Here is a 23,934-nt window from a genome sequence, read left to right on the forward strand (position 1 = left end):
CAGTGCTCCTGAATTCTAGGGTTCAGCCAGGCTGTGGTGGCACATGCCTTTAGTGCCAGCAGGTAGGCAGATCTCTGAGTTCCAAGATATCCAGGGCTACACAGAGAAACCATGTCTTGGAGAAAGTAAGGAAAGAAGGGAGGAGGAAGGAGGCAAAGACAGAGAGAAAGAGAATTCTAGAGTTACAGAATAGATACTTTTTTGCAGCCCAAGATGGCTTTGGATTTGCTTTATAACCTTGAGCTCCTGGTCCCCCGGAACCTTACCTGGCTTTATGCCATGCTGTGGGTGGAACTCAAGGCTTGGTAAATTCTAGACAAGCCTCTGCCAACTGAGCTATAGCCCCAGCAACAAAATAAATAACTTCTGAAAGAACTAATGACTTCAATAGATGCAAAACCTATTCATTCTTAAATGGATTGGGAGAGAAGGGATACTCCATCAATGATAAAGAAATTTCAAGAACATTTAAAGCTAACATCATGTCGATTTAGAGGTTCAAGGCTTTCCGGGCAGCCAGGTATAAGACATCAGCTCTCCCCACTTCCATCGCACCTGATCCTGGTGGCTCTACAGTCTGTATGCTCATAGAGTGCTTATGTAGGAAACCTAGGGACTCCCTACACAGGCCTGGCTCTGTCGAGGAAGCATTCAATGGGCACATGGGAAGAGTCCAAGAGAGTCAATAGCCAGCTAGCCTTGAATGCTGAAGGCTAGCTGGCTAGGACTCTCCCGGAAACCAGCTATCTCAGGGCAACTGTGCATGTGCAGGGAAGCCTGAAAGCAGCCACTGAAGACAGATTGCTGGCAGGCTGCCTGGCCACAGCCTTCTTCACTAATCCCACCCTGGGGTACAGGATGTAGATGAGTTGGGGGGGGGCTGTCTGCCAAGCTTTCGAGTGTACTCAGTGGAAGGGAGCTGGCTGGGAGCAGCAAGTCTCAGTCAGGGATCCATTATCCCCAAGTTCTATGCCTCGGGATGGGGGAGGAACTGTTGCTAGACTGAGCTGTTACCATGGGGAGGGATGAAGGAAGGGTGCCCCTGGGTCAGGGACTTGGGGACTGGGTTTGGTCTCCCTAGGAAGCCCCATCCTGCTCATCCTCTCTGGCTTTTCTGTGGGGTCTATACTGAAGTTCAAGGTCGCCATTGGTAGAGCCTGAGACTCAGAGAGAGTTGAGGATTGCAGGGTGGCACTCGCCCAGGAATTGTAAATCTGTGGTTCTCATCCTTAAGAGACACTTTCCCCAACTTCAAAGTGGACAGAAAAAATTCAGCCTCCAGCTCCCTAGATCCCCTGTGGCACTGATTCTCAACAGGGGTTAGCATATCAAATATTTACATTACCATTCATCACAGTAGCAAAATTACAGTTATGAAGTAGCAATGAAATAATTTTATGGTTATTTATTGGTCATCACAACTTGAGGAACTGTACTAAAGGGTCGCAGCATTAGGAAGGTTGAGAACTGCATGGGTTTCCAGCATCAAGGCCTTGATCACAACAAGTGGCAGGATTTGTGTCTGGGTCTGGCTCTCCCTGACCTGCAAGCTCTTCAGAGCAGCGGTGCCTCTTTCTGTACCCCAACCCCAGCTCCCCAGCTGCTAGGCCTCCTTGTGGGCTTGTTACCCAAGTTAAAGTCTTGGCCTTGGCAGCCCCCCAACAAGCCAAACTTGGCAAACTGTCTTCAACAGACCAATTAAAGGCCAGTAGCAAGTAGAAAGGAGAAAAGAGTTAATTCAGTGTGGCCACAGTGGAAAGATGAACAAAAAGGCCCAGTGACTTGCATTCAAGCCTGTCTTGTATGTCCTAACATGACATTTGGGGTGACATAGAGGGAAAATGCATATCAAAGTGACCACACCCCTCATCATTGTGTACATCCAGTCTGTCTTGCAAGGTGGTCTCATAAGATATGAGAACCGTGTAAAGTCTCTTACTATGGAGTCAAGCTCCTCCTCTGCCCAGCCCTGGGCTTCAGCCTTTTTTGTTTCTTCTCAGCATTAGATGCCTGGGAATAATCCAGAATCTTGGAGTTCAGTATCTCAATAGTCTGACAGCCAAAGGGAGGGGCACAAGAGTCTGTTCAGAATAGTTTTATTCCTGCTAGACTACTGCAGGCTCATGGGTGGGTTGGGAGTGAGGACAACATGGAAGTCTTTGTAAGCCCCGTGGGTTGTGTCAGAAAGAACAAACTCATCTAGGTGTGGTTTATTCCGCTGCACCCCAAGATGGAGCCATGTTGCTAAAAGTCCTTCACTGGGGGAAAATGTGAATTATATCTATCTTCCCCTCCTCATAAGGTCCCAATGACAAGTCATGGGTGTATGGGTGTATGGAGCATAGGGGACCCTAATGCAGCCTCACTGGGAGGTCTGCATCCAGCATGGATGAAGGATGGTAGCCACTCTATGTCTAGGAGGAGGAAAATCTTTCCACCTGTGCTGGCTATTTTTTGTTTGTTTGTCAACTTGACATATGCTAGGGTCATCCTGGAAGAGGGAACTTCAATTAAGAAACATCTCCATCAAATTGGCCTGTAGGCAAGTCTGTTGGAGATTTTCTTGATTATTGATTGATGTGGCAGGGCCCAGACCTCTGTGAGTGGTACCACCCCAGGCAGGTGGTCCCAGGATTGTATTAAAAGGAAACTGAGCAAGCCACAGGGAGCAAGCTAGCAAAACAGCACTCCTCCATGATTCTGCTTCAGTTCCTGCCTTCTGGCTCCCGCCTTGAGTTCCTGCCCTGATTTCCCTTCATGATGGATTACAACGGCAAGGTAAAATAAACCCTTTCCTCTCCAATGTGCTGTTTTGGTTATGGTGTTTATCCCATCAGTAGAAACTTAAATAGGACTGCAATCGGTTCCAGGATCATGGAGTACTGCTGTGACTGACTGGGCCATGCTGTTTGGGGGGAGGACTGTGGAAGCCTTTGGAACCTTGGATTAACAAAGCCATTGGGTGCTGAGAGCTTAATGGGAGGTTCTATGGGAGCTTGAAAAATAAAAATGCTGAGAGCAGTGCAGGTGGCAGAGGCCTGACCGTGAAGGGACATTGGAGAGGGAGAGTCCCTCAAAGATTCTATTGGGGCTATTCATATGATCTACTTGAACCAAGAGTCTATTGTTTTGGTACTGGAGAGATGGCTCAGTGGTTTAGATCACTGGCTATTCTTCCAGAGAACCAATCCTCAACACCCATATGGTGGCTAACAATGATCTATAAGTCCAGTTCCAGGGGATCCGATGCTCCCTTCTAGCCTCTGCATGCATGTGGTTCATAGACATATATATATATATATATATATATATATATATATATATATATATATATGCAAAACACACATACATATAAAAAGCAAAAATAGATAAATCTTCAAAAAGAGAATTTGTGTTTTCTGATTAGCTGAGGCTGAAGAATCAGGAGCAATTAACAAGAGATCAAAGCATCCTATTCCTCCACAGCCTGTATATACTAGCCCCTCCCTGAGATTCTGATTCCACATTCGACTAGGATAGACTTGTATACACGAAGCTGGATACTTAGATGGAGGGTTCAGTGTCCCTCCTTGCCCTATCCTTCTAGAATAGCAATGGTCAACAGGCCCAGCTGGGATGATCTTTTGCAAGCAGACATAGCTCTTCCTAAGAAAATGGTGGTTGTTTTATTCCAAGGATGGTGCTATCCAGCAAGCCTGTGACTCCAGAACCCAAGAATGAACCCAGAACCTTCAGAGAGACACAGCCAAAGGCTGCCCTGGCCTGGATGCAGAAGGCAGAACCCTCAGGCCTAACTAAACTCCAGGATTCTTCCAGCTCTCACAGGTCCTCTACTCCTCTTACCAACAGGGTGAGATGTGCAAGTGTGGTTCATACACATGAGGGATAGTTGCAAGGCGTAGGCATGAAGCATTCACACAGAGCACAGGTGCAGGACACAGTATGGAGTACAGGTGTGGAAGGCAAGTACAGAGCACAGGTGTGGGGCACAGGTATGAGGAACAGATGTGAAATGCAGGTGCAGGGCACAAGTGTGGGGGACAATTGCAGGGCACTGGTGTGATGCACAGCTGTGGGGCACAGGTGCAGAGTATGAGCGTGAGGCACAGGTGTGGAGGGCCGGTACAGGGAGGGCACAGGTGCTATGCTCCAGTGTGAGCACCAGTATGTGCTTCATAAAACTACAGAGTAGCATTATTTAACAGCCGTTCCTCCAAGCATCTATCACACAGTCCACAGAGACACAGCTGAAAAGCAGGCTGTCTGCTTTCAAGGACTTTCCATTCTACAAGGAGAGGAGTGAATCTCAATAGCCACTCCTTTTCATTATGTTCCAGAACTCACAGCATGGCTGCATGGCCAGGAATGAGGCAGGCCTTCCTCTCAACCCCTTCACAGAAAGAAAGCCTAAACCAAAGCCAGCCAATGAGACAACAGCTAAAGCAGAGGTTCAACTGCAGAGCTCAGGCAGAGCAAGGAGGCAGATTTGCACACAGTCCTTAATCACCAAGCCTTAACTACTCTTTCCTTCAGATCCCAGCAGCTGCTTTTTCATCTCAGACCCTTGTATGGAGAGGAGGGACTCTACCTCCACGAGGAGCAGACGAAGTGCAGCTGAGCATGCTGCAGTGGTCCTACTTGCCCCTGATGATGAAGGAGCTCTTCCTGGAGAGGGGCACACAATAGGCCTAGTGGGTTCCAGTTTTTCTACTGGGTCCTGGGGACATTTGAGAAGTCAGCCATGCTTTCCCCTTTATCACTTTGCTCCTTTCAACGCATGTAACATTTAAATAGCATTTAAGCACCAAGGGGACCCAACTGATTTCATCATCTGCAGAGTTCTCAATGGGAGGCCGTAGGGCAGGGACCCCAGACACAGCATGGCTGGGCTCCAGGATAAGCAATATCCTGTCCAGGTTGATTGTGTTCAGGGTTATCTGGCTACTCCTACCAATGGCCACACCTTGGGACTCAAACCACCCCATTTTAGAGACTATCAGCAGAGCTCCGGGGGAAACGTCTATTTCCTTTGTCAGGTACTAGAGACGCCTGCAGCCCTTGCCCACGTAGCACTTCCTCTCAGTTGTGTTGTCACTTCATTGTTGCCCTCCTCTATTTAGGGTCCCGGTGATGGACCAGGAGTCCCACCTCAAAATCCCTGTGCTCAGTCACACAGTCTCTCCTGCTGTAAGGACTATGTCATGCCACAGAGACTGAGATGAAACCAACTGCAGGAGAAGGAATGCTCACTGGCATTGAGCATGACCCTGGCAAGCCTCCCTGACCTCAGCACACAAAGTCATCAGTCCACAGGCTTTCACCCACCTTATGGAGAACCAAAGGCCCCACTGGCCAAATGGGGTATTAGTACTAGGCTCCCCAGAGGCTGTGGAGGGAGTAAGGAGAAGGAAGTTTTGCACTTGAGTTAAGATACACCACACAGTGCTCAGGAGGCAGAGGCAGGTGGGTTATATACATTTGAGGCCAGCATGACCCACATGGAGAGTTCCATGCCAGTCAGGACTACATAGTAACTCTTCCTCCTGCCTTCTGCCCCCTCACACACACACATACGCACACATTCATAATATAAATTCCTTCACATATAAAGGCTCCTCTAGTCCTCAACCAGACAGTGAACAAAAGGAAACAAACTGGTGTGACCAACAGGTGCAACTGGCCTCTGGAAAGGGACAAAGCCTGAAGATCAGAGTGGATGGACTGACCCCTAATCTGGCTACAGGTCCTAAACTGAAGAATAAAGTGAGAAAGAGAACAGACATGGTGGCTGTAATGAGGCTTTGCATAGCATACAGGAGGTCTGCCTGCATTTTATCCTCAACAGGACATAAACCTGGTGTGGTGGTACAAACACAGCAAAGGGGAGACGGAGCCAGGACAGCTGGAAGACCAAGGACATCTTCAGTTACATGAGCTGAGTCGAGCCTGGAACACAGAAGATGGTCTCAGAAAACAAAGACGTGGTCACACAAGTGCTGTAATTCCAGCACTTGAAAGACAGATGCAGCTGGATTTCTGTAAGTTTGAGGCCAGCCTAGTATATGTAGCAAGTTCCAGAACAGCCTGGACTACTAAATTCCAGGCCAGTCTGGACTACAAAGTCAGATTCTGTCTCAAAAAAATGAAACAAAATAAAACAGACAGAGTAGAATAGAACAGAATAGCAAAAGTAAAATACAGAGCAACATGGAATGCAGGATGGGGGGTGGGTGCGGAGGTGGGGGGTGGGCAATGACTTTCATGGTGGATGAGGACAGAAGTGGCAAAACCACCCTGGAACACAGGCATCTCCTTACATTCTAAGCATACACGTATCACATAACCCAGCAATCACACTCCTGGGCACTTTCCCAGACAAATGAAAACATATGTTCACACGAAAACCTATATACGAATGTTTATAGCAGCTTTGTTTTGCACTTTCCCCAAACTAGAAACAATCCGGCTGTCCTTTAGCAAGGGATTGGCTAAATAGACTGTGCATGCCCATTCTTTGGAAGACAACTCCAAAATCAAGACAGGAGACAGGCTTTGACACCTGAACCCATTTTGAAGAAACGCAAAGAAGACTGTTGACTCAGCAATGGCAGTGGTGCTGCATGCCTTCAATCCCAGCACTTTGGAAGCAAAGGCAGGCAAATCTCTGTGAGTTTCTGGCCCAGGCTGCTAGAGAGTTCGAGGTAAGCCAGTAAAGTAAAAAGCAAGTTTAATTTGGAAAAAAAAAATGTGTGTGGTCTCATACCTAGAGGGCTATTGGATGCTTAAGGTCCAGCATCATCGTAACCTTTTAGCCCCATGTCATTCTCACACCTGGGGGACTGCAACCCCATCTCAGAACCCCTTCAAACACAGTCTACTCAGGCTAGATGCCTTACTTATAAACATTTATGTCCCAGGTTTTGTTCCAGTCTGCTCTCTGCCAGGTATACCTTCCTCCTGCCCTTCAGGAGCCACCTCATTCCTGGACTGTGTGGACCCCTGAGTCCACTCAAGGTTTGTCTGGATCAACCCCTCCTGGGGGTATGGCCACCAAGGGATCTGGTACCTCACTGGTACCAGTGAACACTCATGCAGCTGGGTGGTTTCATTCCAAATGAGCAAATGATGGGAGAAGAAAGGAGCATGTGTGAGTATGGACAAAGATTGGCACAATGGCATTCTAGAACTTTCAGCCATTTGTACTCATAAAAATGCAAGAACCAATGACCATCTATACTGAGCCCTGGGCTAGGAAGCCTGGATCCTGGATAGGCTTCCTGCCCTGGGAATTTCTGATCCTGGAGTGACCTCTTCACCTACTACCAACACATCACAAAGGGAGAGTGGGTGAATTAAAAAACAAACAAACAAACAAACAAAAAAAAAAACCTAAGACAAAAGGGTGAGCCTTTGGGTGTAGCCTATTAGATATAGAATGGTGTGGAGCGTTGGGCATCCCCACACGAACAATTCTTGAACTGCAAAATGGGAACAACACAGAGCCATGGTCCACTAGGAACTATGCTGGGCTCCCAGCAGAGAATCTGTTTTTCTTCTAATCAAGAGTATACTGATGTCGCCCAGATAGCTACAAGCTTTGAGAACCTTAGCCGGGATATTTGCAAATATCCCGCGTGACTCAGGACAAGAGCTGAATCTGTCAGACTTTTTTGTCGCAGCTGGGAGCTCTCGGTGGGCATTTAAGGACCACCAAGGGATAGTATCAAGGGGGTTCTGGCCCAAGGGTGACCCGGGGAGCCCCCTACCGGGAGGATGGAACACACAGCTTGCGCAATGAACGCAGTGGTATACAGGGAGGAGCCGGCGCTGCCCGGATGATGGGCGTGTCCGCAGCCCCTTGAGCGCCCCGATTCTTTCAGCAAGAGACAGAGACTCCGCGGGCTGGGCGGGGCCTCTCAGGGGCGCGGGATCCGCGGGCGTGGTCTCTGGTGGGCGTGGCCTCTGCAGTCCCTCCCCCAGCCTGTTCGGGCTCTGCGCGGTGGTGGCGGCTGCGGCGGCGGCACGGGGACCCAGGTAAGCGGCTGTCGGTTTTCGAGGTCGGGCGAGAGGGAGGGTCCCGGACCCGGGGAGGGGGTGCCACGCGCGGACGCAGAAGGCGAGGCCCGGGCGGCGCCACCGCGAGTGCATGTGTGAGTGTGCGCGAGAGTCCCGCCGAACGCCCGAAGGTGGGATGGGGTGGGGGCGACCTCTATGAAGTAGCGGCCCCTAAATGAGTACAGCCTCCCCATCACCTCCTGGAACCTTTCTGGTTGTCTCTCAGAGGCCTCCGCCCCGCCCCCTTCTCTCGGTATCTGAGTTTCTCTCCATACTGTGTGGGTGGGTCCCATTGGGGCCGGTCCAGCCCTCTGTCTAGCCACCTAGCCATCCTATCATCCTCCCTCCATCCGAGCGTTGTCTTCTTCCTATCGCAGCCTGCCTCTCCCTCTCCATTGCCTCCCTTAATAGAGCAAACAAAGATGGACGAGGGAGGGGAACCTTGTTTCCAAGCTGTTCCTGGCTCAGGCTGTGCCCCCCCCCCTCCACACACACACCCTCTGGCCTCTGGCCAGTGCCTCCAGCCACCTCTTGGCAGGGAGCTAGATGAGGGCAGCAGATAATCCCACACAGGGTGGGAGCACTTAGGGTTCTGTCACCCTCTCTGGACATTGACAGCAGGTAGGGACACCTGGCAGATCAGCCTGGCCAAGGTCTGAGCCAGTGACCAAATCACATGATTCCTACATGCCATCCCATATGAGCAGGGTTTAATGCTTTCCAAGATTTCCCTTGCCAGAGCCAGGGTGAAAAAGAGCACAGGTCCATGGGAGGGTCCCTGGCCTGCAAGCCCCAGGAGGCCGACTCTATCTTGCCCTCCCCCCCCCCAGCTTCCATATCCCTGTCAGGCATGGGTGGGAGTGACACTGTGAGGGACTATGGAGACTGTAGCATGATATCGAAGTGAAATGATTAGAGATGTGCTTGGCTGAGAGCACCTGCCTGTGTCCAGAGTCCCAAAGGCCTGGGCCTATTCCCTGGGCTGCATCCAGAGAAGCCAGCATCTCCCTGTGGCCCACCTAGGCTAGGCAAGGGGCTCTTCTAGTCAGGTCTCTGGCCATCCCCAGTCCTCTTTGAGAATGATTGATTCATAGAATACAAGTTCCTGGTTTGTCCTGGGATGCTGCTGGGACCCCAGGAATCTGCATTTACCACGAAGACCCTCCGCCCTGTTCAGGTGCACATTGAAGTATGAGCCCCGCTAAGAGAAGGCTGGCTGGGAATGGTCCCTGTTAGTGCCCAAGGCCTGAGTCCCCTTGTCAGGGGTTGTGACCTCCTGAGTGCTCCCACTGCCAATCCTAGTATCCACAGCTCTTTGTTGAACTGTGGGGGCACAGGTTGCTATGAAGCCAGGTGAGCCTAAGCAAACTTTGAGGCCCACTGCTGAGTGAGAGTGTGGCTCTGGGCAAGTCACTTTGCTTCTCTGATCCTCGGTATTTCTGTCCATACTGGGTACCCCAGGAGGATCCACTGATGTGCCCAGAATGTGGAGATATCAGCCACAGGGTGAGTGGTCCTTGTCTTCAGGATAACTGTGTTAATAGAGGGTGCTGGGGATAGTTGTATTTCCTCAGCAGCAGGGAAAGTGTTTGTGCAGATGCTGGTTGGCAATGGCTTTTGTTTCTAATGGATAGCTTGAAAGGCTGGGGCTGGTTGGGCGGAAATGCCTGGGGAGGCAGAGTAGTATGATGCCAGCCACTGTGAGCAAGGCAGGGCCTGAGGGCTGACAGTAGAGCCACCTAGACAACTACCCACCCAGTCAAGGAGTCAGTCCCAGGCCCCCTCTAGTTGCCCAACATCCATGCTCTCCTGTTCTCATAGAATACCCATGAGATCCCCATCAGGAAAGTGATCCCTTTTTAAAGATCTTCCCTAAGCCTGCAGGTGGCTGGTGGGATGGGGGATGGGAGGAAGACCTCACAGAGGGAACTAGGCACACATGACAAGAGGGTACAGAGCTGGAGGTTCAGATGAAGGAGACAGTGGCCTCCTGGGTTATACCGCAGGGCCAGGGAATACTGTCCTGAAGCTCAGGGTGGACACAGGGACCAGTCACTCCCCATTCAGAGACAGGAGATGGGAAGTTTTCCTAAAATGAGGAGGTGACTCCTTAATGACAAGGTAATACTCTTCTCTAATTAACCACATTCCTCTTTCATGGCTCAAAACACTGGATCTGGGTGCAGGACTTTTTAAGAAACAGCATCTCGACTGGGGCTGTAGCTCAATTAGCAGAGTGCTTGCCTAACATTCACAAGGACCTGGACTCCGTCCCTGTACCATAGAAATTATGCATAGTGGGTACATACCTGTTATCCCAGCACTGGGGGGGGGCAGAGAAGGTGCAGAATGGTCAGAATTCTAAGGTCATCTTCAGATCCATAGTGTGTTTGAGACCAGCCTGAGGTAGAGACCCTGACCTGGTCTCAAAACGGGGGAGGGGGATGGAGAGATGGTTTTATTAGGGTATCCAGGCTGGTCTTGAACTTCTGTGTTTAGATGATGTTCAAGCCTCAGGTTGGAGTGCTAGGTTACAGGTGTATGCCACCATAACCAGCACAGGTGGGGCTTGAGAGCCTTGGGGGACATGTTATTAAGGACCTTGAGAACCCTAAACCTTGGAGCCTTTGCAGCCAGTTCTATCTTCTGGCTACAGAAGGCCTTAGCTCCCTATGGCCCAGGAAAAGAAGCCACCTATCCCAGGAAGCTGCCTGACGCTATGAACTGTGGTTCTCTCCTGCAAAATGAGAGCTGGAATAGATGGTTGTTGGACTAAGTGAAGGCTCTGGCACAGCTGTTGTGATCTAATCTGCACACCTTCACTAGCCCTGTAACCTTGGCAAATTTCCCAGCCTCTGGCTGCCTCCTGCTTTGTCTATCAAATGATGAGAATGGCCACCACATGCCTTACATGTCATCATGAGAATTAAAGGGTAGCCACACCATGAGGGTTCTCTACTGGTAGGGCAGGAGGGGCATCTCCATTGTTGTGAAGCCATCCTACAGTACTTGTGGTACTGTAGGGAAGCCATCCACGCCCAAGTCATAGTGTCATTGTAGGTATTGACATCAGTGCTGAGGTGACTGAGAGGTGAGAAAGGAACAGGATCCACCTACTACAGAGTACAAAGACCCTTCAGCAGTTCTGTGCCACTTGTAACCACCCCAGAGGAGCTTACTGACCTCTCTGTACCAGGGCTTTAGGGAGGGGACAGTCCCTACCCAGGACCTATTGGCTGAATACATTGGTAAGATGTACCGGAAGCCATCCATCATGGCTACTTCTTGGAGAGACATGTCTCCAGTTTGATTATTCCAGATGTGAAGGAACTCTCTCCCCTATGATTGTTAGTCCAGAACTTGTCCAGATACCAGTCCCTATCTCTGTACCGTGGACTGCAGTCATGCTGGATGTCTACCAAGTCCTTGGTTCTTTTGTTGTTTTGTTTTGTTTTCAGGACAGAGTTTCTCTGTGTAGCCCTAGCTGTCCTGGAACTCACTCTGTAGACCAGGCTGGCCTCAAACTCACAGAGATCTGCCTGTTTCTAGTCCTCAGTTCTCTATATCACTAGTTTCTAACTCTAAGTGAGTTGGTGTTTCCAGATATCAAGTATACCCTATAGCTGCAAGGAAGTTCCAGAGACTTGAGTATCTGTCACTTATCCTTTAAAAGATAAATGGTGTCTCACAGAGATGAAACTCTGCATCTACACAATAGGGCATATGGGGAGGACCCTTATTAGAAGATTGTCCATCATGCGTGCAGAGAAGCCTTATTCCATTTGGTTCTGCCCCTGAAATGAACAGATGTCCCTGTGTCTTCGTCATCTGCTTTGTGTTGGGCTTTGTGGGAGCTTCCCTGGCCTCTGTATATTCTCCCAGTAGCCCAGGAGGTTGTTTTGGTTCTGCCCAGTTAGCAGATGGGCAGACTGAGGCCCAAGGCCAGAAGGGGAAGGGCCAGGGATCAGACCCAAGTCTCTGTAGCCAGACCCTTGATACTAATCATATTGGTATACTTAAAGGTAAGAAAGAACACACAGCCTCACCATCAGGGGCCACCACGTAGGCTCCTAGGATCCCAGTATGAGCAGCATACATTTTTCTAAAAGGTTCTTAAAGTTTTTTTGCTAGATTGGTTGGAAGCCATCATTAAATTGTAAAAAAACATTTTGTCAAGCAAAGTGAATTTACCTGCACCCAGGGGAGAGTCTAGGAGACACCCAGCCTAGAAGACAGCCCCTTCAGCTCTAGACCTGAGTTCTAGGCCTGGTTCCATTCTGGATGCCCTCTTTGAGTCTGAGGAGTTCCTGTCTGTGATTTAGTTTTCGCTTGTATAAAACAAACTTTCTCTGGCTGCAGAGAGTGTGACAGGGACTGCAGTGCTGAGAGTCAGCATAACCATTCTTGGCCTTAGGAATGCTATAGAAAGGCAAATCACAGGCACACAGACCTGCCTCCATGTTGCCCTCTGCAGGCTCTGTGAGGTTATACTATGGTGACCTCGCTGTAGAGATGAAGGTGAGGCAGTGAGGTCCCAGGTCACACAGCTATAAAACTGGGTCTGACTCAGATGAACCGAACACCGTCCATCATGGCTGCTTCTTGATGGGGAGACATGGCTCCTGCTTGATTATACCAGATGTGAGGGAGCTCACTCCCCTCTGATTGTTAGTCTAGGACTTGGATAGTGAAGGTCACAGCCCCTGGTGCACAGCCTCAACTGTACCAGGAGAGGTTAAGAGCATAGCTTTGGTCCTGCTTTATGGGAGGGGCCACGAGTTTCCTGCAGAGAAGGGAGACTCCCCCCATTTATATTCATAGCTGTTTCCATCTTGCCCCTCTTCAGCCAGGCCTGAGACTGAGAGGAGAGAGCCGCCAACAAGAAGGGCAAATACGCTATGCTCAAAGACCCTCAGGTGGGCCAGTCCTGTGTCATCCATGACACCAGACCAACTGCACAAGGCCTGGAAGGAGACTCCAACATTACTGTGCCCACACCCTCAGACCAGTGCCACTATTCTGAGAGTTTGGGTTTGGGCTTCAAAACAGGGTGTTACTCTGTAACCCAGGCTGGCCTGAAACTTTCTATATATAGCACATGCTGACCTCAACTTCTCAGCAAGCCTCCTCCTTGGATTCACATGCACTGGGATTACAGGTGAACACCATCACACACAGCTTATGTTTTAATTTTTGGCATTTTTTCAACAGATTCTGGAGTGGGGTCATTCTACAGTGCCCAGCCCAAAAATGTCACCAGGTGGCACATGAATATGTGTCCCGCTGTTTTATTGATGTCAATCTAGCTTCTTCACTGTTCCTAGACAATGCCCCCCTCTCACCTTGCCTGCCATAGATGTGCAGCACCCTACACCATACACATCCTCTTCTGCAGATACCCCTTGTGGGGTCCCCAGAGCATGATGATGTGACAGTCCTCTGTGCCTTATGTTCTGTCAAATGAGACCCAGAATACTGTATCCCAGTGGCCTTGGAAGGAGTGAGCCTTTGATGGGATGTAATGGAAAGTGTCTGGCAAGTTGCAAAGGACTGCATGGTGGCTGCTGTCACTGTGGTTGCTATTGCTGAGTTATTGTTATGGTAGCCTTTCTCCTTACTAAAGTGGTTGTCCCTGCAAGAGGGGCCAGGTCTTACATTCTGAACCCACCTGACTTGATGTTCTGTGGTTTCCCAGCTGGAATGAACCTCCATAGGGACAAATTCACACAACCTCATCTTGTCCCCCATGATTGGGGAATATTAACTCCATTGTAGAGCCAGGCCCCAAGATAGTCCTTCCCAGGATTACATGACAGGAAGGGACATCTGGGAAGGCTTCCTGAAAGAGGCGGCTAGCACTGAGTCAGCAGGGTGGAAGGGCAGGCAGAGTCTGGCTAGCATTATGGTTGAGTTAGAAGAGGGCCTTCTTTGAGAGGCATGGTCAAGCATCAGCAGGGTTGAGTCGGTTATAGGCGATACAGGCATTGTGGGCTTGTGTGATGAGCTGAACTGAGATGCCCTGAAGTCATCTTAGGTCAGAAATGGAAGGAGCTGTCCAGTTGCACCTCCAGGCACCTCTCTGTCTCATCACTTCAGACCTGGACAGGGAGAGGTGTATTATGGGCTCCAAGGCTACAGGCACCCTCTTGGGACCTGCTCCATAAGCATGATAAAATATTTATCAGGAAGCAGGCAGGCAGTTGGGTTTCCCTGCACAGACTGCAATGGGCAGCTCCCACCGAAGCTGGCTGCAGCCTTCCTGAGTTCCGCTGAGTCACAGCCCAGGAGCCCTCTGCCCAGCCCGCCTGCTCGCTGTCCAGTGGCCACGTGGATTCCTCATAATATGTAAGCCATTGGGTAGCCCCACGACCAGGACACCCAGCACAGTGAAAACGCTGACCCAACTTCAAGCCTTTCTGGACTCTGCAGGTCTCAGGCAAGGTCACTGGCAGACAGACCACGGGTACCTCTCCCTTGCCCACCCGGCAGCCTCTGGCGCCTGAGTAAGGTAGGTTCTTTGCCTCTTTAGCATAGGCACAACTAAGCACAACTAATGTCAGATGGGTCAGGTCTAGGACCTGATGGTCAGAGGAGACTGCATTTTCTGTCTGTCCTGAGTCTGTCTCTGAGGAGTCTGACTCCGATAAGGACCGATTCTTATGTCCACCCTGAAGTGAAAGTACTAGGACTTTACGTTGGGATCAGCAGCAACAGAAACAGTGGCAGATGGTGCCTTCCCTCTGCTATGCAGAGTGTGAGCACACCCAGGCTGCTGAGTCTTCTGTTCACCCATTCATAAAACAATCTGCCCATCCGGGCCAGCCAGCTAGCTTGTGTCATGTGTGCATGCTGTGCTGTGTGACCTTGGATAGGTTGCTCCTCTCTGCAGCTCACTCTTGGCTCTGTGACTTGGGAATACATCTGGATCTCCTTCATGTCCGATACCGCTGAGGACAGATGGGCTTCAGTGGACCTTTGGAAAAATTCCACTTTCCAGAAAGGCCCTGGCACAGCCTCAGGTAGGCTTGCCAGGTAGTAGACCAGAGGCTTGAGGACAGCACTGGCTGGGCTGGATTGAAGTGTCTCTGAGGTTGTCAAATTCCCTAGGGAAAGTCTGTGGTCCCTGGATCTGCTGCCACAGTATCTGGGGGTGGGACAGGGAGCTGGCCACACCAGCCACTAGTAAGGACCCTGCAGGCTGCCAGGCCTGCACCATGCCCCAGTTCTGGCCAGGCCATCATGTCCCTGGCTGCCTGTTCAACTGCCCTTTGTAGGCCTCCCTTTCCTACGTAGCTTCTTGCTGTTCCTTGTCCAGGAGGGCACTGTTTCTTCAAGCTCCTGCAGGAAGCTGTGCTGCTCCAGGGGCCCTCCTGGCTGTCTGTCTCCCCCTACCCAGTCATATGTCCCAGTGCCTTCCCATGCCAGCCATGGGGTTCTTCTCCTGGCTCTCAGAGGTGATTGCTGCAGCACTTCCATGCCTTCTCAGGGCTCTGTGTGACAACTCCTGGCCCTGGTAATTCCTCGTGAGTTTTCTAGAGTGCTAGGTGAAGCAGAGAATACAGGGGTGGGAGTGGGGTGGGGGGAATCCAGCGAAGGCATTGTGGAGCAGAATGAACTCCTGCCTGTCTGTGCAGGCCCCAGCAAATGGCCTCTGTCCCTTTTTCAAGGGTGGTGGAAGCTGATGGTGGTAGAATGAGAATAAGGGCATCTGGGCCTGGGGCACAAGATACCTTTCCACAAGTTCAGTGGACAGGCCCAGTGTTGTTCACTCTAAGGAGCAGGCAGGGGACAGGCAAGCTGGGGCTGTCACACCCCTAGCAGTGGCTGACACATATGCACAGCCTTGTGTGGAAAAGTACGACAAGGAAATGCACTGGTGGGGGCAAAGCTTTCTCTAGCAGTTCCTTTCTCTTTCATCTTCTGCTTTTGAGAAACACACTAGAGTTCCTTCGGTGACTTTGGATGTATTAAAAGTCCTGTGACAAACCCTGAATTCAGTGGCCACAAGGACATTCAGGGACATATGCTGATGAGACTGACCACAGTCTGATGGCAGAGGCCAGCAAGCCAGTATGTGAGATTAGGTTTGTCAGATACAGCCTGATGGGAGAAGCTCGGCAGACAGACTGATGGAGGAAGCTAACCACCAGGGAATCTGATTGGGGGTGTTGCTGATAGACTGATAGAGCCTAGTGGCTTGCCAAGGTGACCCTGCAGATGAATTCCTAGGGCAAAACTCCATCCACAGAACTGGGCGTTTTCCCCAGCGTCCACAGTCCACATAGGGACTTGTGCCTGTCACTTCCAGATATGTACTCGATGAGAACTGCACAGCTGAGGGCCAGCTTCCCTCCAGTCAGGTTCCCTGGAGTCCGGTGCTTTGCAGAACTTTCCCTTTGTGTAGAGACTAGCAGACTCTGCTCAGCTCTGGGGAGGTGAGGGCCTGATTTAGCTAGCTAGCCTGCTTAGGGAGGACCCCTAAGCTGCTTGGGAACTCCCTGAGCTGTGCAGTCGGGCGCAATGGCTATAGCAAGTGGTTGGCCTGTAGGTGGCAGCCTATCGAAAGGTGTGGAAACCTCCCCTCCCCATCCCTTCCCCCCAGCACACACCCTTACACTGTGACGGGTGGGTCAGGGCAGAGCAGTGCAGACCACCTTGCTGTGGTTACTAAGCAGCCACGTCTGGTCCAGGTGATTTGCTTTTTTTCACTTGGCAACTCTGGGTCTCAGAGTTACCCAGTGAGCACTGTGCCTCGTAGGAACCCCACTGAGTACCACTGGCCATCCAGAGCCTACCCTCTAGGCTGGAGCCTGGCTCTTCCTGTTGGCCCCTTGACTCATCAGTCCTCCGTGCTCCAGTAGGGCGAAGAAGAGTAGCACTGCAGGGTTGCCACCACATCTGGGCAGTGGCAGATATACCCAAGTGAGTGTACCTCAGGGAGATGTACTCCAAGTGGGAGAAATGAGGACTGCCCCACTGAGCTATATAGGGTTCCAACCATAAGGCCCTACCCCCAGAGGAAGCATTGTGGGGGTCCCCCTCAGAGGGAGCACTGTGGGGGCCCCACCCCAGAGGGAGCACTGTGGTCACTCCAACCTCAGAAGAAGCACCATGGGGCTGGACACAGGAACTTTTCTGGAATATTTTCTCAGAGGAGCCGGAATAGGTGGTGCTGGCCAAGATGGCTGGGGACAGAGAGCAGAACATACCCTGTGGAGGAGGGAAGTGGAGAGGGAAGAAGGCCATGTGACCAGTGACCAAGAGGACAGGTGGCAGTGCAGGGCAGAGGAGAAGGGGCCTGGCATGAAGGAAGCCCTGCTCTGCAGTGAGCACAGTGGACCTTGGCCATTTACTTCCCATCTCAGCACACAGGAGCCCCAGCCCCAGGGACGTGTAGTCCAAGATCCTCAAAAAGCCAAGGGGGAGGAGGACTAAACAAGGGCTGAACTGGGTGGGTCAAGGAGTCAGAGGGCTTCTGCCAGAAAGGAGCCTAACAGCTGGGCAAGCTGAAGTCAGAGGTGGCAGAAGCAGGCAGACTAGTGTGATGATGGTGTCAAAGTCAAATGACAATGCATTTCTTTGCCATTCTCAAATCTGTGACACCCCATTCCATAAAAATTAAAGGTGTAGGGCCAACAAAGTGATTGTGTGGGTAAGGGTGGTGACCTGAGTTCGATTCCTGGAACTCACATAGTGGAAAGAGAGAATGTGTTTCCGCAAGCTAGCCTCTGACTTTTACATGTGTGCCACGGTGCATGAGTGTGCACACATGTGATAAATAAACAAATAAGTAAATAAATAAATGTAATAAAAATATTTAAGTTAAGAAGTGTTCTAAAAGTCAGGCAGTGGTGGCACATGCCTTTAATCCCAGCTCTCAGAAGGCAGAGGCAGACAGATGTTTGTGAGTTTTCAAGGCCAGTCTGGCCTACAGAGTGAGTTCCAGGATAGCCAAAGCTACATAGAGGAACTCTGTCTCAAAAAAGCAAGCAAGCAAGCAAGCAAACAAAAGTGCTCTGATGAGCTAAGGACAAGGCTAATCCACATTGACCCCAGGTTGGGTCCTTTTCTCCTCAGATTCCCAGGCCTCTTCAATGAGGCCCCAATGACTGAGCAGAATTCATTGCTCACAGGATTAATAATGCCAGGCCTCGTGGCCCATGCATGTGATACCATCTGAGGGAAGAGAAGCACTAAAAGTTTGAGCTCTGCTATCCAGGGCTACATAGTCAGTTCCAGCCTAGCCTGGACTAGACTGTGAGATCATGTTTCATTTTTTAAAGGTTTTTATCTTATTTTTTATCCATGTGTGTATGAACATTGTATGCAGGTTCTCACAAAGGCCAGTAGAGGGCATCAGATCCCCCAGAGTTACAGGTTATTATGAGTCCCCACCATGGGGGTGTTGGGAATTGAACTGTCTTCCCCCAGAGCAAGGAGTGCTCTTAACTGTTGAGCTGTCTCTCTAGCTTCCCTGATAAAACAATTTAAACACACAATTAAGACGTCCTGGTTACAGTGTAGCCCGGGTGATCCCTGTTTAGGCTTTGTTCTGCAAGTGGTCCCATGTGGCCTGGCCACTTTAGACAAGGCCCTCCTTTGGGAGGTGTCCTGTCCCTCGAAGCTCTGCAGTTTGCCATTGCTTGGAGGTGTTTCTGTACTTTGTCAAAAAGATGGTTGTCTCCCAGTGTTGTTGGGATTCAAGGTGACTGCAGGTTTAGAGCAGCGATTGGAGGCCTTTGAGCATCTTTCAAGATCTGGAACAGGACACGGTAAAAGCTGACTATATCTGCCTCAATAGTTGTTTGTGCCTTAAGCCTTGAAGCAAGATGCTAAAGGAAGGGTATAGCTTTTAGACAACCCTTCAGTGACTGACACGTCTATGCACAGAAGTGAGCAGGTGACCCTGAGTGAAGGAGACAGACAAAACAAGGGATGATGTGCTTTCATTCTACCTTCAGTGGTCTTGTTGGACAAAGAGGGCCTGTGTGTGTGCTATCAAAATTTACTCTCAGACCGAGCAGTGGTGGTGCACACCTTTGATCCCAGCACTCAGGAGGCAGAGACAGGCAGATCTCTGTGAGTTCAAGGCCAGCCTGGTCTGGTCTACAAAGCTACACAGAGAAATCCTGTCTCAAAAAAAAAAAAAAAAAGAGGCAGGGCCTAAGAGAGACCTAACCTTAATGAGGACTGCTTAATTGTGTGTGTGTGTGTGTGTGTGTGTGTGTGTGTGTGTGTGTGTGTGTGAATTGTTTTGCAGGGCTGAACCTGGAACAATGCTAGGTGGGAAGCAGGCAGGATTCTGAGGACCCTGCAGAGTAGAGAACAGGGACTGAGGGCTCAGGGGAGGAAACAGAAACCAAAGAATGCATGCTGGGCCCTACCTAGGGTTCTGAATGCCAGGCTTTGGAATTTGGAGTTTTCTCAGGACAGGACCTAATTTGAGGATTAGGTAGGCAGGACAGGGGCCCATCTGAATGGGCCAGAGATGGATCCAAACAGGTGGCAGAGGAGTCCTTAGCCCACAGAGGCTGCTGGTCCCTATAAAAGATCTAGGCGGCAGCAGAGAGCCAGGGCCCCTAAAGCCCAACTATATTGGCCAGGCAGGCAAGGTGGGTCCAACTGTTCTCAGGTTCCGGTCTTGCTGCCTGATATTAGGGAAGCTGGGCACAGAGTAGGCAACAGCATCAGTCTTGGCTCTGCCTCTCACCAACCTGTGACCCTGTGGTGACCTCAGGATTTGGAACTTCATCTGGGTTTCAGTGGCCCCTGCTGGGTGTGGCAAGTACCTCCTGACCTTGGTGCCCAGGTCCACTGAGGATCCCACCCTCTACCGATTTTCTCCATAATGGAGATTTTGAAAGGAGCCAAGTTTTGACTTCTGGGGTTTATCTCCGCCTCTCCCTACCATGTGACATGACCCCTCCCCCAGCTCTGGGATCTCTAATCAGAAGAGCTTTTCTAAGATAATCATTTCTTGGGTGTAGAAGTCCAGGAGTTGGTAGTTTGGGGAATAACACCCTGGAGAGCAGCACCTTCCCCCCTGGGAGGCCTTGGTGGCATCCATACGACTCTGTGCTGCCTTTTTGCACTTCAACCAGGAAGTGAAGGATACAGGCCAAGGGTTGGTTCTCCCTGTTCCTATCGCCCACATGGATCTGGATCCCTGACGGGGAGCAGCTCTTCCTACCTGGCAGGGCTGGGTACAAGGTTCAGACAGTCAAAGAGAAAACGAACTTTCTGTATTCAGATCTCCTACCACGCCTGCGTACTGTGTCTGGGCTTCTGGTAGCGCCAGGAGGAGCTTATTCCTAAGTCACATTCATTCTTTCCAAGAATTCTTCTAAGAAAAAGCTACTGGCAAGAAGGTGACTTGAGGAGAGCACAGAGCAGGAAGGCAAGCTGGCAACCTGCAGGCTCCTGCTGCTGGCCTGTGGGCCTTTGTCCACACCACCGTAGTCAGGCACCCGCATGAAACAGAACAGCCATGTCCAATGCTAGGGTTGCTGTGCCTTTGGCATGGCTGGAGCAGATCTCCCTAGGGGAGACAAAGCTTAACTCTGCCACTCCAAGATTCAGCTCCATGGGGAACATCACCCCCCCCACCCCGGGGCACTGAGTGATGGATCAGAACCATGGTTCTAAACCACCCTACCCAAAGAACATTTGGAAACTGATGCCTAAGACCTTTACAGATGGGAAACTGAGGATTGGAGGGAGAGTCTCTGGGTCACATGGATCTGCTGAGGGCCTCAGATACAAGGGATCTCCGCTGTTCAGGATCCCAAGGAGGGAAGAAGTATTTGAGATGGGATCAGGACCCAGCCAAGTGAAGTTGACCCATGTCAGGAGGGCCTGAGGAAGGTAGCATGAATCTAGGAGACATGAATGAGGAGGGAGATGGCATTGTGTGTTGCTTCTCACAAACCTGATGGACACCTGTCCTGCCTCGAATGCTAACTGGTCGGCTGGCTTTGGGGTACATGGAGAAGAGCCTCCAAGGCCCTAGCTTAGTCTTACCCTATGGCGATAGGTTCACCGGGCTTCTGTGGCCCTGGCTCACCACTCCTTCCCACTGTTCCTTCGTAACAGGAGCAGTTGCCAAGCTGCTGGTGTGATCATGTGACCTTGTGATTGTCCTGTTTCACCATCCTCTGCACACCAAGAAAGGGATGAGACATGGCCCAGGCCAGAGAGGAAGAGCCAGGCACACTCCTTAGCTACCTACTGGTCCTCTCCTGGGTATCTGGGACCCCAGGGTTAGGAGCCATCTCTGCCACAGGCTGCTAGAGACATGGTGCCAGTCAGCTTTGGGGAACCACTAGGACTTGCTAACAGAGCACAAGTGCCCCCTCTGGAGTAGGTTCCTCGGGAAGAGGACCTAGTGAGGGGGCATTTGGGAGAGATAGGTGACAATGACTGAGCTGGGACTGTTTCTCTCCAGCTAACCAGGCCAGGTTCCAACTTCTGCCCTGCTACTTGGCTACCCTGATTTTATGCATATGCCCCAACCTCCCGGAGCCTCCATTTCTCTGTTGTGACATGGGATCCCCTCACCTCCCTGGAGTACCACAGCCTTGAGAGCATCAGATGGGGCAGTATTATGTTCAAGTCCTGACTCTCTTCCCTGTCTCTATCCTTCCGACTCCTAGCAGGGTCTCCTCTTTAACTGGTTCCTTTAAATAAGTTCTCTGTCCTCTTCTATTGTCACAGGCAGGTGAAAGCTGCATTGGGATCTTGTCCTAGCAGAAGGTCTGGGTTTGGGAGTACTATGCCCTGAATGTGAACCATCAGGGCCGGCCTCTCAGTACCTTCATACCCCATGGATTGGAGAGGATTGTGGGGAGTGTGGGGACCCTAAGGGCTTCAGTTCCTTGTTCTTGATCCTCAAATTCTGAAAAGCTTCCCATCTTCCAAATGGGTCCCCAGGAGCAAGATTAGATGGACCCTAATCCTGGCTGCTCACTCAGGGCTCACTCCCAGCAAGATAGCCCTGATGCTCTTGGGGTTTCACTTGGTGGCCAGGATCCTGTCTCGGGTCTCTGTTCCTTGCTGGACAGGTGGAGGATGGATGGCACTTGGGTCCTATGGGAGAAGGCTATGGTTCTGGGGTGGGAACACTGGCAGTTTAGGGGATGTGTGAATGAGTTCACAAGTTTTCCATGTCTTTCACCAAGAGCCTTAGACACAGGTGACTCTCAAGGTCATTCCTAAAACAACTGCTCAATTCTTAAATCTAGATACAAAACTCTCAGGTCCCCATCAGTGCCAGGAGAGCCTAGCAGGGCACACAAAGTCCCTATACCAGCTTACAGGGGTGATAGCTGTACCAAGAGCTGCCTAGGAATACTGCCCAACAGGGTTGGCCTACCAAAGCTGCCTTCATAGGGGTTGGGTTTGTTCAGGTTTTCTGACACTTCAGCTCACAGGAATACTTTTAGGGGTTAGACTTGCCCCCCAACTCCTCAGCTGTCTTTCCTGAGGGGCCATAACGGCCTGATCTCCCAGACTCTGCCTTGGATTTCTGGGCCCAGAGAGCTCTGCCCTTTGCTGCGTGCCACCAGCACCCACACGGAGCAGCACCCACACTGCCTACCTCCAGCCCCAACACCTGGCAGCCCTGCACCCCCGCGTCTCTCTCACACTTCTGCATCGGGCTGTGGGTGTAGCCAGTGTAAGTCTGCGCTGGGGCAGGGAACAACTCATTTCTCCACTCTGGAGATGTTTTCTCTTTTCTTTTTTCAGAGATACTGTCTCCTAAGAGTCTGTAATTCACTATGGAGTCCAAGCTGGCTGCAAACTCAAGGCAATTCTCCTGTCTCAGCCTTTCACCTATCGAGATCATAGAAAAGCACCCATGTACTTGGCTCTAGATATGCCTTCTACTCCTCCTTCCACAGGAGCCCCCTGCAGCTTGCTTCTCCCTCCCTCCTCCTGCCCCCTGTGGCCTCCCCTCACATCTTCTTTTCCTCTGGTTGCTCTTACAGAGAAGTCCAGACTGCCTCCCTCTTCCCAGCCTGTTACCCCTGCCAGACAGGCAGCCAGAGGTTAGTCCTGCCCCTTGCCTGTCCATCTGTGCTGGACACAGGGCCAGACTTCTCTGAAGAGCCCCTGGTTTTGATGCAGTTCCACCAGTGCCAGAGACATGGCTGCCTCACAGCTATGCATGTTGGTTTTCACCAATATGGCCTAAAATATGAGATGAGTGTATCTAGCCATTCCTTTCGAGTACCTACTATGGGGAAATGGGTCTGAGCATGTTACAGGCACTGTTCCTGATAAAAGATGTCAAGAAAACCATCCTAAGTGTAAACAAGAGCAGAGGCAATCAGAAGGGGAGGTGACCTTTGGCTTTGATGTTCTCCACTGAAGGGTGTTCTGGAGAACAGGATGACATGGAGGTCTGGTGGGCATCTCAAGGATTGGCAGCCTCAGGCTTGCTCTTCAGCAGAGTGGGAACTCAGAAGGGTAGTGTGTGCCATGGCCAGTTCCAGTTACTATTTGTGAAGGTAACAGGTGTGACTTGGAGAGAATGGTCAGGAGGAGTATGTGGTCCAGGCTAGAGATGCTGAGGATGCAGAGGGAAGGGCAGGTAGGATCAAGGGGAGGCTCTAGTACATGTATCCAACCTCTTTATTTCAATTTAAAATTTTACTTATGTGACTGACTGCCTGTCTCTGTCGTGTGTGTGTGTGTGTGTGTGTGTGTGTGTGTGTGTGTGTGTGTGTGACTGAGTGTGGGCTTGTATACTTACATGCAGTGCCCAAAGAGGCCAGAAGAGTGTGTCAAATTCCTAGAACTGGAGTTACAGGTAGTTGTGAATGCCAGATGCAGGTGCTGAGAACCAGCCTTAGGGGTTAGGTTAGGGTTGGGGTTTTA

The 23,934-nt window shown here is 50.8% G+C and overlaps 1 protein-coding gene across 2 annotated transcripts in view; it reads left to right on the forward strand.

Moving 5' to 3' along the window:
• Positions 1–7,880: 7,880 nt before the first annotated feature.
• The window catches only part of Prr5 (proline rich 5), a 40,321-nt gene continuing 24,267 nt past the window's right edge, over positions 7,881–23,934 (forward strand). Inside the window, exon 1 of one of the 2 annotated variants that reach the window (XM_051189539.1) lies at positions 7,881–8,034. The gene's annotated coding sequence lies outside the window, so the exon portion shown is untranslated. The remainder of the gene's footprint in view (positions 8,035–23,934) is intronic. The other variant, XM_051189540.1, reaches the window with a different exon arrangement.

Source organism: Phodopus roborovskii, unplaced genomic scaffold (genome assembly GCF_943737965.1).
Source record: "Phodopus roborovskii unplaced genomic scaffold, PHOROB, whole genome shotgun sequence".
In the NCBI taxonomy this organism is placed as follows: Eukaryota; Metazoa; Chordata; class Mammalia; order Rodentia; family Cricetidae; genus Phodopus; species Phodopus roborovskii.